This window comes from Gossypium arboreum, chromosome 9, assembly GCF_025698485.1.
Source record: "Gossypium arboreum isolate Shixiya-1 chromosome 9, ASM2569848v2, whole genome shotgun sequence".
In the NCBI taxonomy this organism is placed as follows: domain Eukaryota; kingdom Viridiplantae; phylum Streptophyta; class Magnoliopsida; order Malvales; family Malvaceae; genus Gossypium; species Gossypium arboreum.
In genome coordinates, this window is record NC_069078.1 from 78,297,427 (window position 1) to 78,318,179 (window position 20,753).

Genomic DNA, 20,753 nt, shown 5'->3' on the forward strand with positions numbered 1-20,753 from the left:
GTCAAACCGTATGATCTAAGGCCAGACGCTACTGAGTCCGAATCACGCCATTCATATAAGACGCGGCTAAGAGCTAGAACTATGGAGGCTGAATTCAATGAGAGAATTGAAAGAATGGAAAAGGCCCAAAGAGAATTGCAAGAACAGTTGGGTAAATCACAGCAGGAAACAAGAGATCTGATGGTAAGGTCTCGAGAGGAATCACTCAAGCAAAGGGATCAAATGGCCAAAATGATGGAGATGATGTCAGCTTTTGTTAAAGGGAATGGACTTATGCAAAGTCCTGACGTTATAGAACCTCAGTCAAGAGTTAATCATGATCAGGATCCGTTTTATCCCCCAAGATTCACCCCGCCTCACGTTCGTGTAACGCAAAGAGGATGTCCTCAAAAGGAGCCTGTAGGCTTGAAGCAACGACCTGTACCACCTACTCATTTAGGGCAAGGTATATCTGTATCAAACCCCAGAATTAATCCTGTTGATCCCAATATTCCAGATTGGGATGACCCAGTAGAGATAGCCAAGTTAAAATTAGATGATCATGATGTTTGGGGTAAGTATAGGAGCTTAGAGGAAAGACTTAAAGCAATAAAAGGCACCGAAGTCTTCTTTGTACTAGGTGCTAAAGAACTCAGTTTGGTACCCGATCTAATTCTGCCTCCGAAGTTCAAGGTGCCTGAGTTTGAAAAGTACGATGGGACAAGATGCCCCAAAGCGCATCTCATCATGTTTTGCCGGAAGATGACCGGCTATGTGAATGAAGATAAGCTACTCATACATTGTTTTCAGGATAGTCTAGTGGGATCGGCTCTTCGGTGGTACAACCAGCTTAGTAAGAAAAAGATCCGATCCTGGAAAGACTTGGCGTCAGAATTCTGTGAGCAGTACAAGCATGTATCAGATATGGTGCCTGATCGAATGATTCTACAAAGGATGGAAAAGAAACCAGCAGAAACCTTTAGGCAATATGCTCAAAGGTGGAGAGATATCTCGGCTCAAGTGGAACCACCATTGACTAAGACTGAGATAACAGTCCTTTTCATCAATACTCTGAGAGCATCATTCTATGACAAGTTGGTAGGAAGTGCTACGAAAGACTTTGCGAACATTGTGATATCCGGGGAACTTATAGAGAATGCCATCAAAAATGGAAGGATGGAATGCCCTGAGAGCTCAAAAGGGCAGCACCCATGAAGAAAAAAAGAGCCAGAAACCCATGTGGTGGGAATAGGAAGCCACTATGCTTCTAATTCGTACCCAACTCAACCATGACCTCGATATCACCCACCTCCGAATTTCACATACTTGGGAGTGTTTTGAACAATGGGACAGTGGAAGAGATCCGTGTACTTTTAAAGCTAATTTAGAGTAATATTCAAAACATACTTATCGCCTTAAGACCTAGAGGTGATAAGTCTTCTTTTGGGAAATAGGTTCCGGTCCAAGATTTTTATTTCAATGAAATGCATCTTTTTGAGTAAATTTTATTCTATTTATAGATTCTTTTATTATTTGGATTTTTATTCTTTTATTTTACATTAATGATCATCCTATACAAATAATCATCCTTAGAATCATTTATTCTCTGGAATTTGCCTTCGCACCCACAGCAGGTCCCCAAATATCAATGTCACGAGCGACGCTGTTACCAACTCCCTTTGGAGCAAGATATGTGTCTAGAAGGATCTCTGGACTTTGAAGATGACAGAGATTGTGTCTATCTTACGATCGTGAATATGACAGAATGAGACAAAAGACAGACCCTAACTTACAAAGGGTCAGCTGACATTGTGAGCTTAGGAAAGAGATCGAAACCTAGCCCACCGCAGAAATAAGGCAAGACTATTGAGTTATTTTCAAGAATTCAATGATGTTTTCGCACGATCATATTAAGACGCACTTAGGAACATCTTGAAAGAGGTCCATAAGGGTGTCTAAGGAACACATGACAGTGGTTCTGTAATAGTCAGGCTCATCAATGAGGATCGGATACTGTTGGTCCACCATGGGAAGGGAATGGCATCAGTTATGACATCAAGACTCACGTGCTTCTTTCATCTCTTCACAAACTTTTCAATACGTGGGGCATAGATGTTCTGGGGATGATCTCGTCAAAAGCTTCCAGTCGACATCATCGTCGTGGCCGTCAATTGCTTCACTAAGAAGATGAATATAGCTTCATATGCCAATATTATAAAGTCGACAGTCATGAAAAGAAAAAGAAAAAAAAAACAAAAAGAAAAAAAACAAAAGAGAGAGATCAAATGCCAGAAAGAATCATGTTTTAATGCGTAACTGTACAATGTCATATCACAATGCAACAAAGGCTGCCAAAAGAAAAATACAAAAATCAAGAAAAGTTATAGAAGGTGACCGAGACTTGTAAATATTGGCATAAGAAGCTACCTTTTACTCTTTATGCTTATTAAAGCTGACCAGGACCTTCACTAGGGCATTAGAGGTGGTTCTGTCCATGGAAATTAAGATTCTTTTTCTCCAAGCTTTGATTGAATCAAGAATTGGATGAAGTAAAATGTCTTCATTAAACTTGACTGCAAAAAGGGTTTGAAGGTTAAACGCGTATGATCTTTGAGTTATGACGGAAATGGTTCACCCAAAGGAATTTCATAGTAGGAACTTGGTATTGCAGAAGATCCTTTCTATACGAAAGGATTTCAAAGGGAAATGGATGCTTAAGAACTTTATAAGGTAAAGGAGGCTTTCCCCGAAAGAACACTGATCCAATCCTAAATTCGGATTCAGTCCAGAAATACTTGAAAAGGAGTGGCCAAGGTGAAAGCCCGCAAAGGGCGCCTTGTGACCTTCATTCATTCAAAAGCAAAAAAAAAAAAAGAAAATGGAGAGGTCAAGGTGAAAACCCGCAAAGGGCACCTTGAGACCAAAGGGGTTTTGAGTTGAAAACCTGAAAAAGGCAGCTCAAATTTTGTTCAAAGGTGGGGCATATGGTAGTCTTGCTATACTTGAATTGACAGTGAAGAAGTATGCTACGTCTTGGGGCATCGACAAAGTATTCTGAATCCCCTAAACACATGTTGAACTCAAAATGGTCTCAAAGGAGTTTGTACAGAGAAGCTCAGGCTGTGATATTTGGGGCACTTAGCTTTCCATTTTACCCATTTCTGAATTTATCTTTGATTATCTTATTCTTTTCAAAATGGACTTCCAATAAACTTGCATTTACTCTCATTGTTCAACTTGTTTGTTTCGAGCTATGCTCTTAACCAATTTTCTTCTTGTCCATCAGTTCAATCATTTTCAAGCATTTCGCATTGAAATAATGATTAATGGACTAATCATACTTTTATAAAAGGAATTTTGCATATTACTCTGAAAGCTTTTAAATAGTACAGAAACCTGAAACCAGTCGGTTGTTCAAGAGCTTACCAAGTGTAAGGGTTGGAAATATTTGAGCTCAAATTGAGTTTATCTCCTCAGATTTTCTATCAAAAAATATCAGTCAATGGAACAAGTTACAGATCATACACCCTTGAGTTACAGTAGGATACAGATCCTATAGCCAGGAATTGTAGTGGAATGGTTTAAGGATAGTGCCAACCTTGTATCCCCAAATTACAGTGGAATGGACCCTGAAGTTACGGTGGGGTAAGCTGGTTGAGCAAAACGCGATTATTTCTTCGGATTTTGGGTCAAAATACCAACCGAGCAATAGGGCAGCGTACTACGTCAATAATAGAGCCCTGATGGGCAATGAGTGATAACGCCTTAAAAAAAAAAAAAGAAGATCGAGATGAAAACCTGAAAAGGGCGTCTTGATAAACAAAAATTAGGATGAAAACCCGAAATGGCGTCCTAATGAAGCAGGTTTGGGCCCAAGGAGTAAAAAGATTCAAGAAGTGAGTCAAGCAGCAAGACTACAATAGTTGAAGGATTTTTAGCAGCTTGAAAATTTATACGCAAGAAGACATACTCAAAAAGATTCTTGATTAAGAAATGTGGAAGAGTTCATGCGTTGAAGATCTAGAGTATTTTGAAATGACATGCTCCAAACAAAAGAAATGTTGAGCATTACCCGGATGAGAATTTGATAAGTACAAGAGCCTCAACGCAAGGACAAAGTTCAACCAGGGGCAAGAGAGCGATAACTGAGAAACGCAGATTACTCGTGAAGCTAGAGGACGGGTACAGGGCCTGAAGAGAAAGTCAAGAGTCAAAGCAATGAACACAAATCATCAAAAATCATGACGGAAAGGGACATAGGACAAACATGCCTAAGGCGCATAGCATAATCATGTAGGCATAAAGGCATTTAACATAAACATGTGCACATCATGATAACATCATGCATGACATATACAAGTACTCCAATAGAGCAAGAGTATGTGATGATAGCTGTACTGAATCAAAGGAAAAGACACCTGAGTTCCACCAAATGACAGGTTTTGGTATTTTGATGTTTCAATTTCTGTTTGTCAAAAATCTACTCATATTGTGAGAGGTGAGTTGAGCCTCAAGGTACGCTGAGGTATTTTCAATTTATTTTTCAAAAATCAACTCATATTGCGAGAGGTGAGTTGAGCCTCAAGACACGGTGAGGTATTTTCAATTTCTGTTTTTCAAAAAAAAAAATCAAAAAAATCAACTCATATTGCGAAAGGTGAGTTAAGCCTCAAGTCACATTGAGGTATTTTCTATTTATCATCAAAAAATCAACTCATATGGCGAGAGGTGAGTTGAGCCTCAAGACATGTTGAGGTATTTTCAATTTCTGTTCAATTTATGTTTTTTTAAAAAATCAACTCATATTGCGAAAGGTGAGTTGAGCCTCGGGGCACGCTGAGGTATTGTCAATTTTCCTGTTTTAATTTATTTTTCAAAAATCAACTCATATTGCAAAAGGTGAGTTGAGCCTCAAGTCACATTGAGGTATTTTCTATTTATCATCAAAAAATCAACTCATATGGTGAGAGGTGAGTTGAACCTCAAGACATGTTGAGGTATTTTCAATTTTTGTTCAATTTATGTTTTTTTTTAAAAATCAACTCATATTGCGAGAGGTGAGTTGAGCCTCGGGGCACGCTGAGGTATTGTCAATTTTCGTGTTTTAATTTATTTTTCAAAAATCAACTCATATTGCGAAAGGTGAGTTGAGCCTCAAGTCACATTGAGGTATTTTCAATTTAGCATCAAAAAATCAACTCATATTGTGAAAAGTGAGTTGAGCCTTGGCTCACGTGCTGAGCTATTTTCAATTTCTGTTTTTAATGTCTAGTTTTAAAGAGTCAACTCATATTGCGAGAGGTGAGTTGAGCCTCGGGGCACGCTGAGGTATTGCCAATTTTTGTGTTTTAATTTATTTTTCAAAAAAATCAACTCATATTGCAAGAGGTGAGTTGAGCCTCAGGGCACACTGAGGTATTTTCGATTTCTTCTTTCCAATTTCTGTTCTTCAAAAAAATCAACTCATATTGCGAGAGGTGAGTTGAGCCTCAAGTCACATTGAGGTATTTTCAATTTATCATCAAAAAATCAACTCATATTGCGAGAGTTGAGTTGAGCCTCAAGACACGTTGAGGTATTTTCAATTTCTGTTTTTCAAAAAAATCAACTCATATTGCGATAGGTGAGTTGAGCCTCGGACACTGCTGAGGTAATTTCAATTTTGTTTGTCAAAATCAACTCATATTATGAGAGGTGAGTTGAGCCTCAAGACACGTTGAGGTATTTTCAATTTCTGTCTTTAAAAAAAAAATCAGCTCATATTGCGAGAGGTGAGTTGAGCCTCAAGACACGTTGAGGTATTTTCAATTTCTGTCTTTCAAAAAAATCAGCTCATATTGCGAGAGGTGGGTTGAACCTCAAGACACGCTGAGGTAATTTTAATTTTTGTTTGTCAAAAATCAGCTCATATTGTGAGAGGTGAGTTGAACTTCAAGACGCTGAGGTGTTTTCCATTTCTGTTCTTTAATTTCTGTGTTTCAAAAAAAAAATCAGCTCATATTGCGAGTGGTGAGTTGAGCCTTGACTCACACGCTGAGGTATTTTCAAATTCTGTTTTTCAAATATTGTTTTTCCAAAAAAAATCAACTCATATTGCGAGAGATGAGTTCAGCCTCAGAACACGCTGAGATATTTTCAATTTCTTTTTTTTTCAATTTATGTTTGTCAAAAAAATCAACTCATATTGCGAGAGGTGAGTTGAGCCTCAGGTCACACGCCAAGGTATTTTCAATTGATTTTTTTTTTAATTAATGCTTTGCAAAAATCAACTCATATTACGAGAGGTGAGTTGAGCCTCGAGTCACATACCGAGATATTTTCAAAATCTGTTTTACAAATTTTGTTTTAAAAATCAACTCATATTACGAGAAGTGAGTTGAGCCTTGGCTCACGTGCTGAGCTATTTTCAATTTCTGTTTTTAATGTCTAGTTTTAAAGAGTCAATTCATATTGCGAGAAATGAGTTAAGCTCAGGATCACATGCCGAGTAAATAATAAAGACTGGAATTAATCGAAGACACAAATTTTATATCCTGAAGTTACAGTGAAGCTAATTGAAGTTGCAGTGGAGCTGATCGAGGATATCAGATCTTGCCTTTCTAAAAGTTGCAGAAGAGAATACCACAAACTTTATCTGACTAAAGCGATGGAAGAGCAGATTGAAGCTGTAAATCTTATCTTTTTGAAGTCACATTAGAGTAGATCGAAGCTACAAGGCATATATCAGAAGATACAGTGGATTTGATCAAGAAAACAAGATACAGTGGTTTGGAAAGAGACTACCTAGATGAGAAGAACACCAAAAAAGTCCATACTTAGTAAGACCGGGCAAAATTGGCCTTTCTTTGTGTCTTTGCTTTATTCCCGTTACACGATAATAAGCAAAGAGGGGCAGCTGTTGTAGGCCAATTTTAGCCCATTTACATCAAAACCCAATTTAGCCTTACCTAACCCACCAAAATTAAACCCAAAACCCAAAATATTAACTACCCAAAGCCCAATTTACATCAAAACCCCAATGGCCCAAACCCTAAGCCCAAATCAAAATAAAAAACCCTAGCCCACAACCTAAACTTTTCTCAACTAAATCTTAGCCTTTTCCACCACCAACTCCACTAGCCACTCTTTTTCCACCACCAACTCCACTAGCCACACCTTTTCCACCACCAAATCCACTAGCCACACTTGCTCCATTACCTACTCCACTAACCACACTTGCTCCACCACCACTTGTACCTACAAATGAAGACATAAACAATAAAAAAATATTTTGTAAATGGCTATATAAGCCTTTTCATATTTTGTATATGGGGGGATGTTTTTTGGGAGAGTTTTTGGGAGAGAAAGTTATTGTAAAGGATTTTTGGAGAGGTTTCTTTTTAAAGTAATCAAGGAGAAGAGTTATTGTAAAGGCTAGTTTTTGGAGAAGCTAGTTTTTTTTTTGAGATTAATCAAAGATCAAAGCAAAAGAGGTTTCTTTGTCTATTCTCGTTTTAAGTTCTTTGTTTGCTTATCGTTTTTTCTTTCAATCTTATTTTGTTTCTTTTATCCGAAAGTAAAAATAAAAGGAGGAAGCTTATCCATTTTTACCGAAAAAGTTTTTTGAGGTCCAGCTGCCGTGTACGGTGGGGTAGATGGCACCAATGCATGGTCCATGACCGGACGGTGGTCGACCTTGTGGTTAAAATTACCCACCCTCTCCCTCTCTCTCCTTTTTTGTTATTATTATATTTCTTAATATTATATTAGATATATTCTTTTAATATATTAGGTATATTTTAAATTCTATATTACGTATATATATTATACTATTTTATGTACATATCTTTAATATTATATTATTTATATATTTTTTTCTACATGTTATCTTATGTATATATCTTAACTATATTATGTATGTATTTTAACACTATATTATGTACATATTTTTAATATTATCACGTATTTATTTTTATATATGTACATATTTATGTAGTATTATTAATAGTATTGTTTTTTAAACATCATTATTATTTCTAATATATATATATTATGTACATTTTTTATTTCTATTTTATTTTTATTTGTCAATATTAATTATTATTATTCTAATATTTTGATATTTTAATATTTTATATTTTATATATTTTATTATTCACATCATTATTCGCATTTTTTTACAATAATATTCTTGGATTTTTTTACTATCATTTTAAAACTTTTTACATTTTAATTTTAAGAATAAGGCAATGTACCGATTTTAACATTAAGTCATCGATTTCATCGCTATGTTGGGTGAAATTAATCGCTCGTGTTAAAACGGACGTCCTTCTAAAAACAAAAACTTGCAACTTCTCATTTCCTTCAATCGAATCACACTTAAATGTCAAATTGAATTCGTATTTTGAAAATCAAGACAACATGTGTTTAATAAGATACCAATTTTGGGCGTCGCGAGGGTGCTAATACCTTCCTCGCAGAATCAAACTCGAACCCTAAATTTTCTCTCGGATTTTAACGTAGACCTAAACTCAGCCTTTTATTTGTTTTAATAAGAGATCTAATAGGTGTCCGATCACACCTAGGAAAAAGGATCGGTGGCGACTCCCTGTTTATTTCAAAAATCAAACGTCAAATTTCAAAATTTTTTTCAATAAATCGCCACAATTAGTGACCAAGCTAAGCTAAAATTTTTACGTCGCTACACTTTGGTTGTTGCGAGTCCACCCCGAGGACGACACTTTGAAGATTTCTCTTGAAGAGAGTCTATTCGCCCATTAAGAATATTGATTTTGCTTTTTAATCCATTGTTATATGAAAACAATACTCGAAATTCTATCAAAGGTTATTATTTTGAAGAGTTTACCATTCACCAATGAAAAGGTCAAAGTTTTGGATATTTTGAGATCCCAAGTTTGAGTTTCACTGTATGTAAATGTGTGGATTCTTTTTTAAATTTATTCTAGTTATAATTAGTTAATTTGAGTTTAAATCTTTATTAAATTAATTATTCAGATAAACTATTAAAACAGTCACTTTTGTTTGTTTCAAGTTATATTTTAGTCACTTATGTTTGAAATGTTGCGTTTTAGTCACTTACATTATTGTGTTGTAACATTTTAGTCATGAGTCTTAATTGTCAAGAAATGGCAAATCTATTCACTCTATCAATAACCGAGCCGGATCTGGTGTAGTATAAGGGATTTGCCTTTTCTATTGATTCCTACGGATTGGATCAAAAACAATTCTTGAATGAGGTATTCAACTGTGGATGAATCGAAAAAGAAATCTTTATCGGCTCTACCTCCTATTTTTATGAAAAAATGAATCTTTTATCGAAGGATCAGAAAAATGGGTCCAAATCTCCTACGGAATGATTTGGAAGATCCAAAACCAAAAATAGTGGTATTTGCTAGCAACAACATAATGGAGGCAATCAATCAAGATAGATTGATCCAAATCGATTCAAATCCAATATAGCACCTATGGGTACGTAAGAAATGTATTGAATCTATTCATTAAAAGAATCGATCCGATCGCAACTTCGAATATGGAATTCAAAGGATCAAATAGGAAATGATACTCAATCATAGAACTATAATGAAATATACGATCAACCAACATTTATCGAATTTGAAAAGAGTCGAAGAAATAGTTCGATCCTCTTATTTTGATTTCTCGGACCGAGAGATCCATAAATTGGGATCCTAATGCATATAGATACAAATGGTCCAATGGGAGCAAGAATTTCTGAAGCATTTGGAACATTTCGCTTCGAGCGTAAGAGCCGCTTTTCAAGTAGTGTTCGATCGATTACGTATTAATCAATATTCGATTGATTGGTCTGAGGTTATCGTCAAAAAATATTTGTCTAAGTCACTTCGTTTCTTTTTGTCCAAGTTACTTCTCTTTTTGTCTAAGTTGCTTCTCTTTTTGTCTAACTCACTTCCTTTTTTCTTTGTGAGTTTCGGGAATATCCCCATTCATAGGTCTGAGATCCACATCTATGAATTGAAAGGTCCGAATGATCAACTTTGCAATCAGTTGTTAGAATCAATAGGTCTTCAAATTGTTCATTTTAAAAAATTGAAACCTTTCTTATTGGATGATCATAATACTTCTCAAAAACCGAAATTCTTGATCAATGGAGGAACAATATCACCATTTTTGGTCAATAAGATACCAAAGTGGATGATTGACTCATTCCATACTAGAAATAATCGCAGGAAATCTTTTGATAACATGGATTCCTATTTCTCAATAATATCCCACGATCAAGACAATTGGCTGAATCCCGTGAAACCATTTCATAGAAGTTCACGGTATAACGGTAAGCTGATGTGGCACGTTAAATCATAATTTCAAATGAATATTTTAGGTTAAATTATACAATTGGCCCTATATTTTTTTTTGAGCAATTTAATTTTTTTCTTTTATGTTCTTTAAACTTTTTTTCTTCTTTTTTTTGTTCTTTATTTTCTATTCTCTTTTGTTTTTCCCTCTGTTTTCCTCCATTCTTTATTTCTTTTAACTTAATTTTTCAATGTTTTCCTTTTGTTAAAACTAGTTCTATACTTTTATTGTTTTGAACAATTTTTTTCTTTTATTTCTTTATTTCCTTTTCTTCTTCCCTTTATTTTCTCTCTTCTCATATTATTCACCGTAGAAACATAATCTTTACCCACTAAATAAACCAAGTCATTGTTTCTTTCACATCATTCCTAAATTGAATTTCACTCAAAACTAAATATCAATCATTCTTAATGAAATCTCGATTTGAATATAACCTAATTTTGAAACTACAATTGGATCTAACTAATTAATATAAAAAATCATATCATTAATCAAATGTAAACATAAATTGAATTCTTTATATTCAAAACAAATTTTTTCCGTTTTCAAACTTTTACATAAACGTGTAGATTATTCCTTTCATTTTCTTTTATTTTTTGATGAATAAAATTAAGCAAACGGTAAAATTAATCTAAACTTTCTTGGATATTCCCAAGCAAGCTTGATTGGAAGTCGATCATGGATGAACCAAAGAGAGAAAGGGAGCATAGAACCAAACTGGTTTGGGTAAAGTCGAGGGTAAGTTTTGTATGGTGGTTGTTTTAGTCATTGAGAGTGTAGGGCTTGTTTGAAGAATCAGTGAAACAATGTAGTTTCAAGAGGACGAGAATGTTGTAGGCAAAATAGATAAGGTGGTTGTGGGGGTTGGTTAGGAGGTTAAAGGAATGGCTCGAGAAACTTTGTTGAGGGTGAACTGTCATAAGTCTTGATTGGCAAGGTCTTCAAGTGAGGCAAGCTTGTGGACTAGGTCATTGAGAGATCTAAATTAGTTTGTTAAAGCGATGATGAACGATGAGGGTTTGTAATTGTAGGGTGAGAATATGCGAAGCAAGTTTTATTTTGGTTTCAGGTTTCGTCTTTTCTTTTTTCATAAACAGAAAAAAGTTTTAACAAATGAAAAATATAAAAAAAAACTATGTTGAAAGAGATGGAGAAGGGTGTAACACCTCTTAACCCTAAACTGTCGCCGGAACAGGGTTACAAGGCATTACCGAACATATCGGATAATTTACAAATAATTCTTAAATAAATCACAAGCTTGTTATAGAGTAATCATAAATTCATATAAACTGTTACTAAGTTACTTTTTTTTAAAAAAAAATTCAATATAACCCCTTTATAAATTTCTAACCTTTTCTACAATTTTAAATCGCAACCAAACCAATTCTAACATTTCAACCAATTCATTTCACATATACATACACCTAAATTATACCTAAAACTTTAATTTATTATTTAATTAAATAGTTATAACAACATCATTTAAAATTAATTGATAACTTAATTCATTTCATTTCAACTTAGTAACAAAACATCAAAATGTCATAAACTTTTCATACCCTTTCACTAAATCATCGAACATTATAAGTCATTCTTTATAAACCAAAGTACAAAACATATTCAAGTGACCTAAACAATTCCTAAGTACATGCCGCTTTTAGTCAAAAGAAGAATACATCATCAAGTTTTGTGTTGGAGTCGAGAATGTTCTAGATGCTGAACCGGGACACTTGACTTCTACTAATCTTTGCACGGAACCAACCGTACGCTGAGTATGGATATACTCAGTGGTATTACCATAATTTAAATTATATCCACAATAATAAAAACATAAATATTAAAATATATAACAATTAATTTCTTATATACTAATTCATACTTTTTTTTCATTATTTCATAAAAACAATTCAAATTAATTATTCATCAATCAATTTATTTTTCTCAAACTTGAATTTAAACCACTTATGAACATTTAGCTCATACTTTTCTCTTTCTATCACAATTCCAATTTCAATTCATACTTTAATTTCTTTTTCTCCTTTCAATGGCTCAAATTCACATTTCAACTTTTCACCCTATTAACATAACTCGGACTTTGGCGGATACACGGATCCTACCAACCACACCAATATGGCACTCAGTGCCTCATCGGATAGTTCGAAGCAATAGTTGACACCCAGTGTCTCATCGGCCTAGCCGAAATAAAGTGGTACCCAGTACCTCATCGAATCTATCCGAAGTAAAATAGTGACACCCAGTTATATCTGACTCAGCCCGACTAATTAATAGGGTATTCCATATTACTTTCAATTTCAAATTAATTCTCAATTTAATTACAACTCAATTCAATATACTTTTCCATTTTAATACATACTCATCATTCAATTGAATTTTCATTCAATTCAACAATAACTCTTACCTTATAATTTACTTACCATATGCATAAATTAATTTAACATTTAATGAATAAATAAATAATTTAAATTATAGTAATACAAACCCGGATTTCGTGATTACTCCTCGATAACTTTCTCTTTTCCTTTTCGTGCCAATGCTTCGGGTTCTTTATTAGCTACGAAAATAATAGTAATTTACATTATTATTTACAGCATTAATTATAATAAATAATTAAATTTCTAAACAATTCCTACCTTATTCCCAATTTAATCCTAACTAAACTTACTTTCTTAATCCAATTCACTCTCTTTTTCTATTCAAAATTTGTCTAAACTCATATTTAACTATAAAATTTCCAGCATATTTTCCTAATTTCGAAATTTCTTTAATTTAGTCCCTACAACTAAAACTTATAACTTCTTTTACAAATCAATCCTTTATTCAATTCTAACTTAGAATTCATTCAATTTAATCCTAATTCCATAATTTGTTCAACATAAACCCTACTTGAACACCTATAAACTCTTGAAATATCAACTTAATTTCAATAAAATCTTGTTTAGAGCTTCTAAAACATCAAGATTAACTAGAAAGGACTTAATTAACTTACCAATTACAGCTTCAAGCTTCAAATTCTTAGTTTTCTCTTTTATTTTTCTTTCTCTTTTTCTCCCCTACTTCTTGTTTTCAATTCTGTTTCTGTTCTCTTTTGTTTCTTTATTTCTCTTTTATATTTCCTTTACTTTTCATTTAATTAATTCAATAAATATCTATTTAAAAATAAATATTAGTATTACATTTGGTCACACTTATATTTCTACATTTGTACCAATAATTTTATCAAAATTGTCATTATTTAATTTGTTTATCAAACAAAAATCTCATAATTTATTTATTTAATTTAATAAATATCTTTAACATAATAATAATAATTAATAAATATCTATTTTAATATCAATTACATATATTACATTTGTACACATACATATTATTATATTTGTACCCTATCATCCTCATACATTTGTCATAACTTTAATTTATTAATTATATAAAAAATCTCATAACATAATTAATACAATTAATTATTATAAAATATATTTATACTTAAATTATAAGTAAATTGAATATTTAAATTACAAATGTACCAATATAATTTTTACATATGTATTTTTTTATTACCATATAATTATCTACTAATTAATTTATTTAATAATAATACTAATAATAATAATCTAATATAAAACCATAATGTTAATTAATAATTATAATAATTATATATAATATTTAAATATAACCTAAATAAAATCTTAGATTTTAATACATATTTGTGGCCTCAACTTTTGTAAATGGTTTAATTAGCATTTTAATCCTTTTTATTTTCTATTACTTTAGAATTAAACTTTTACCCTTATTCAATTTAGTTCTTTTACTAATTACTTTAAATTAAGCTAAATTCACCTAATTAAAACCTAATTAGACACACTACTAAACTCATAAATATTTTTAATAATTATTTTGAACTTATTTCACTAAGACGGAGGCCCTGTAACTCACTTTGCCGGTGCCCGTGAATTTTGAGTCATTACAAAGGGAGAAAAATAAAGGAAGAAACAGAAGAGAATGGAAAAAAAAGAAAAAAAAAAGGAGAAAGTTATAAGAACATAAAAGAAAATTAAATCACTCAAAACGAAAAAAATATGGGGACCAATTGTATAATTTAACATGAAAATTTTTGTTTGAAATGATTATTTAACGTGTCATGTCAGCTTATTGTTACACCGTTAATGAAAATTAACGATTCAGTGACTAAAATGTTATAACACATTAACGTAAATGACTAAAATGTAACTTTTCAAAAATAAATAACAAAAATGTCATCTAAAATAAAGAAAAGTGACTATTTGAATAATTTACCCTAATTACTCTATTTTATACTTGTGATAATTGATAATGATAATAAAAAGGATTAATAGAATTGCAACTAAAAACAATGGAAATTCATGTATTATATAATACCATAAAGGAAAAACAGCCGTAGAGGTTACGGAACAATGCAAGTTTTACGTATTTTAATTCTTTATTACAAATATGTATTTCTTCTGAGTTTTAACATATTATTTTTACAAAAATTCTTTTGTAGACGTAAGACTTTTCAGTGGGTTAATAATAAAGTGATTCCACATGGTAATTTTATTTACTTTCATGAATTCCTTAAAAAGAATAAAATGAATTTTATTTATTTTGAAGAGATATTATTTATTGCAAGCTTAAATTTGGATTAAATTTATCATAATATTTTAAATAACAAATTATATGATTCCCACATATTAAGGGTGATGAAAACACTAATAAATTTAATAGTAAGAATTGAACCCAAGATCAAACCTTCAATTTTACCATTCACCCATATCAAAATTTTATTTGAAATTGTAGATTAAGTTATTTAATTTTAAATTATTCAAAAATATAAATATTTTTATAATAAAAGCTATTGGTTTATTTTGAATAATATTCAGTCTCAATCAGCCTTTCATATATATAATTTTCAATTTTCTTTTTATATATATTTTGCCTGACGTAGAAGTGTTGAAATGCGAAAGAAATAGAAAAGTCAACGAAAATAAATAAAATGCAAAATCTATGAAATGTAAGAAGCCTCCATCCTTTTCTTCTGTTGAATTCTCTACTTATTTGCCTACGTTTACTTACCCATTGGTTAACTAATATTTTTCTTATTCCTACTTTCATCAATTTTAACCACCAAATAGGCTTACTTACGAATCAATTAATAAATCAAATGATGAATTTATCATGTGTAATTTTATTTATGAATTTTAATTTAGTGTAATTATATATATGAAATTCTGATTATAGTTTAAATATATACATAGAATTTTAATTTTGATTCAATCATACGCATTTAAGGAAATAAATATATTAATTTATTTTATATTGAAAAATATAATTATATGTACATGCAATATATATACATAAAATAAAGTTATATTAATAATTGTGTTAATAATTTGTGATAATTGATCAAATCAAAATTTCATATATAAAATAGCACAAAATTAAAATTTGTGTATAAAATTACACATTAAACCAAAATTCATGTATTTCTTTTAAGAATTATCCCTTTAAATTATTAACTTTAATTTTCTGGGTAAAGTACAAGAATAATCACCCAATTACACAATTCATTCTATATTGATCACTCAACTATAATTTTTTGTATTTAATCACTCAACTTTTCAGAATTACATCTTTTAGTCACTCTCATGTTACTTGTAGTTAGATGAGTAAGGGAAGTTTACATAGGTTTTTCATATAGACGTCATAACAAATTTAGCCCTTCAATATTTACATATATAATCAATTTGATCCTAAATCTAGAAAGTTCAAAAAATTTAATCTTCAATGTTAACAAAATTGATATTACCCCCAAAATTTAGGCTAAATTAGCCATATATATGACGAAATATTTTGTTAATTGCCCATATAGACCGATTATTTTTTAAAAAAATTTAAGAAAATAAATCATTTTTGGAGAGAGCGTGTGAAAGTGTGTCTAGCACAGGTGGCAAAAAAGCTTGCTTAACTGGAAACGCTTTCACACACACTCTCTAGGAACAACTTATTTTCCTAAATTTTTAAAAAATCGACATATATGACCAATTAACAAAGTATTTTGACATATATGACTAATTCAACCCTAAATTTGAGACTTAAAAAGCAAAAAAAAATAATAATAATACAACTGTGAAATTACATCGACAAATGTCTTGGTAATGTAGATTAGATGATAACATGAAACTTTTAAGAATAAAATTCTAAATAATAAAAAATGGTAAACAAATTTATGTTTTTTCTTCGACCGGATTGGTTTGGATAAAATAAAAATTATTTATGGGTTTGAATAGGTTTAGACCAACTCACAGGGTTGTTCCACTATTTAAATACTATTAAAAATATTAAAAAATTAAATTTATAAAGTATTAACAATAATTTATCACTAATTAAACATACAACAAAATTTATGAGCTATAAATTATACATTGATATCTGTAATAGATTTTTTTGGGCCTTCATTCTTACAACTCTAGAAATGCGAAAGATCCCGAATCCTAACATAATTTTTAGACAATGGGACAATAATATTCCGTATAAATTCACATTGAAGTTTGAGGTTTATCTTTAATTACTTAGGCTCCTTCTTTTAATATAAATTAAAATTTTACTCATTTTTATAAGAAATAAATAGAGAAAAATCAAGTGTTAATTGTAATGTTAAACGTATTTCACTTCTAAGAAGAGAACACGTGTTTAAAATTCAGTGGCAACAACTTTTAATATGAATTATAGTTTGAGGTTTATCTTTAATGACTTAGGCTCTCCCACCATCACCTCTAGTGGCGGAGTTAGGGAACTAGCAGGGCCGCTGACCCTCTCTAAAATAGAAAAATTTTTTTTAGGGCTTTTATAATTTATAAAATTTTAAATTAATAATGGTAAAATTGCACTTTGACCCACCAAAATAATAAAAATTTGACTTAATCCTTTAAAAATTATAAAAATATAGACTATTAAAATAGTGAAATTACATTTGTATTATTGTAAAAATATATAATTTAATTTCGGTCCTAAAATAATTTTTTGGCTCCGCCACTAATCTCCTCAATGTCGACTATAGAGATATTAGGGTTTTATGGTGATTGTTTTTCGGGCCTTTTGTTTTATAGCTGTGGGTCAAAAAGTTATTATCGGGCCATCTGATTTCGGGGGGTTCATATGGGCCTTAGAGAACTAGCTCCTTCCTTTAATATAAATTAAAATTTTAATCATTTTTATAAGACATAAAGAGAGAAAAACCAAGTGTTAGTTGTAATATTGTTAAAGGCATTTCACTTTCAAGTAGAGAACACTTGGTTTAAAATTTACTGACAGTTAGAGCTTTATCTTTAATTACTTAGACTCTCTCACTATCACCTCGTTGATGACTATAGAGATGTTAGGGCTTTATGGTGATTTTTTTGGGGCTTTGGCTTTATTTAACTTATTATGAATGATATTTCACTCAGAAAAAAATAATCATAAGATATCATTAATTAGAAGTAATCAAAAGACAAATTCTTAAAAAAAAAAACTCTTTAATTTAACAATAGAAACCATAAACGAAGAGTCCTAATTAATTTATTTTTCAGTACCTTACTTAAAAATATATAAATTTGTAAATTTGTAAACACAAAAATAATATGAAAACAACATAACACATTAAATAAATAATTTTGATAAAAATAAAAAAATAAAAATTAATTTAGCCATTACCACAATTATCCTTGAAAGAAAGTTTAATTCCTAATCTTACTTGCCTCAAAATTAGCATAGCTATTTCATTAATTTAGATTCTCGAAAAGAAAAAAGTTAAATTTAAATTAAAATCCTAAAAATGAGGATGAAATTGTTGATATAGTATAAAAGTATTGAATTTCATATTTTCTTCCTCTCTCTCTGTCATAGATATGACGATTACGTAGAAGAGAAAAATGTCATCCACACAAAAGCAAAATAAGTATTTATCTAAAACATCATCCCCACACGCTACTTGAGCATATAAAACAAACAACAAAGAAAGTGAAACACAAAGCACCAAACAACCGGGAGCTATGATGAGTGGCGAGTCTTCGGTAGCTAAGAGGTAAATTGTTTCTTTTCCCTTAAATTCTGTTTCCTATGTTATATATATTTTTTTTTAAAAAAAAGAGCGTCCATGTTTCAAATAAAAAGGATAGATTGGATCATTAGGTTTTGTATAAAGTATAAGCCACACTTTGTTTGATACAGATTAGAAGGTAAGGTAGCATTGATAACCGGTGGCGCCAGCGGCATCGGAGAGAGCACAACCAGGGTGTTCGTTGAACACGGGTTTTAGTTGCTGATATCCAAGACGAATTAGGCCAATCCCTCTGCAAACAGCTTGGAAGCCCAGAAACCGTCAGCTATACCCACTGTGACGTAAAATCTGAATCGGATGTTCAAAACGCCGTGGATACCGCAGTCTCTAGGTACGGAAAGCTTGATATCATGTTCAATAACGCAGGCATAGCAGGGGAGGCGGAACCAAGGCTTATTGCTTCCAATCTCCATAACTTCAAGAGAGTATTCGATGTAAACGTGTTAGGTGGATTCTTGGGTGCTAAGCATGCGGCTAGAGTGATGATACCAGCCAAGAAAGGGTGCATTCTTTTCACTGCTAGTATAGTTTCAAAGATATGCATGGGTCTGTCACATGCATACACGACATCGAAGCATGCTGTGGTAGGGTTGACTGAAAATTTGGCAGTGGAGTTAGGTGAGTATGGGATTAGAGTTAATTGCATTTCTCCTTATGCAATTGTCACCCCGTTGTTCCAAAAGACCTCAGGAGTTTCAAAAAAGGAAAAGGTTGAGGGGATATTATCTGCCGCAGGAGTACTAAAAGGGGCCATATTGGAACCGAGTGACGTCGCTCAGGCTGCCTTGTTTCTGGCAAGTGACGACGCCAAGTATCTAAATGGCGTCAACTTACCTGTGGATGGAGGTTATAGTCTCAACAATCAAACATGGAAAGCAGGATTTTCCTGAATTACAACCATTGTGCTAATAAATTAGGGTTTAGAATTTATATTTATGTAGCCAACTTGATAAATACACATATGTGTACATGTAAGCTATGTTTACTCTCCTCTCCCCCTTACTTCTTTTGGTGGTGAAAAACCTCTAATACCTACCTTCGTACTATAATGTGATTTTTAACTCTATTTTATTAGTTGAAATTGACAATGTAAACCTTTTGAGTCTTTAATCCTTTAGCAGATGAGATCAGAAAATGGGTTATTGAGCCTAGTAACGTCCTCAATCATACAACCAAAACAAACAACCACTTATTTAATTCTTTTATTAATCCACACAAACACAATTGAATGATTAATTTTTTTAATTAAAGCTATCACATGTCATAATCATATGACGTGATATATACTAAAAAACTAATAAAAATATAGATATTACAAATATTATTTAAAATATAAAAAATTTAAGAATTATTAAAAATAAAAAATTATAAAATCGTAAAAAAATATAAAATATACTAAAAATTGAATGATTAAGGCTCAGTTTGTTTGCCAGTAAAATATTTTCCGGAAAATAATTTCTGAAAAATAATTTACTTTTCTAGAAATAATTTACTTTTACGGTGTTTGGATAAATCTATGTAAAATATTTTCATTGTTTGGCAAATTTCCGAAAATATTTTCCTAAAAGTGTTTTAAGAAATTTATATATTTAAAATTTATTATATTTTCATTGTTTGATTGAGTTTATTATATATATGTATATATATTAATAAATTTATATTTTAAATTGTTTTTACATATATTGTAATGATTTATTTATAAATAAATAAATCATTTTAAGTATATAATAATGCTCAATTATTAAACTAGAATATTAACCATCATAAATTGAAAATAACTAAAGTCAAATAAATTATTTGTAATTGTGTTATAAAAATAAAAAACAAGGATTGAATAATTATAAATTAACTTCCAAACCACAATTAATACTAGAAATTAATAATCCCAATAACATTAATTCTTAACACCTTCCATGAAAATACTTCGACATTGCACTACCATTAACATTTTCACCAAACAGTTAATGCTGGAGCTGTCCGTCTGTTAGATGTTACTCTAAGCTCCTATTCTGATTTGCTAGGCAAGAACGACTTGACACAATTGTTCTTGAAAGGCCTGAATTAAGCCTCATTAAGTAAACTGGTCGAAGCTTAAATGCAGAAATACGAGAGATAGAAGTAACCACGTAATTCTCAATGAGACTTTTGTGTGGTAGAACTTAAAATGTATAACTAGTATCGAACAAGGTTAGAAATAAGAATGAATCAGAACTAAATTAGAAGTAAACGAATCCCGAAACAACTGACCTTTCAGAAGTTAATAGCTACATTGAGATGTCAAGTATTGTGAAAATGGGGTTTGCTATAATCT

At 31.4% G+C, this 20,753-nt stretch overlaps 1 pseudogene; it reads left to right on the forward strand.

Moving 5' to 3' along the window:
• Positions 1-18,196: 18,196 nt before the first annotated feature.
• On the forward strand, positions 18,197-19,577 carry LOC108456069 (short chain aldehyde dehydrogenase 1-like; annotated as a pseudogene).
• The last annotated feature ends 1,176 nt before the right edge of the window (positions 19,578-20,753 follow it).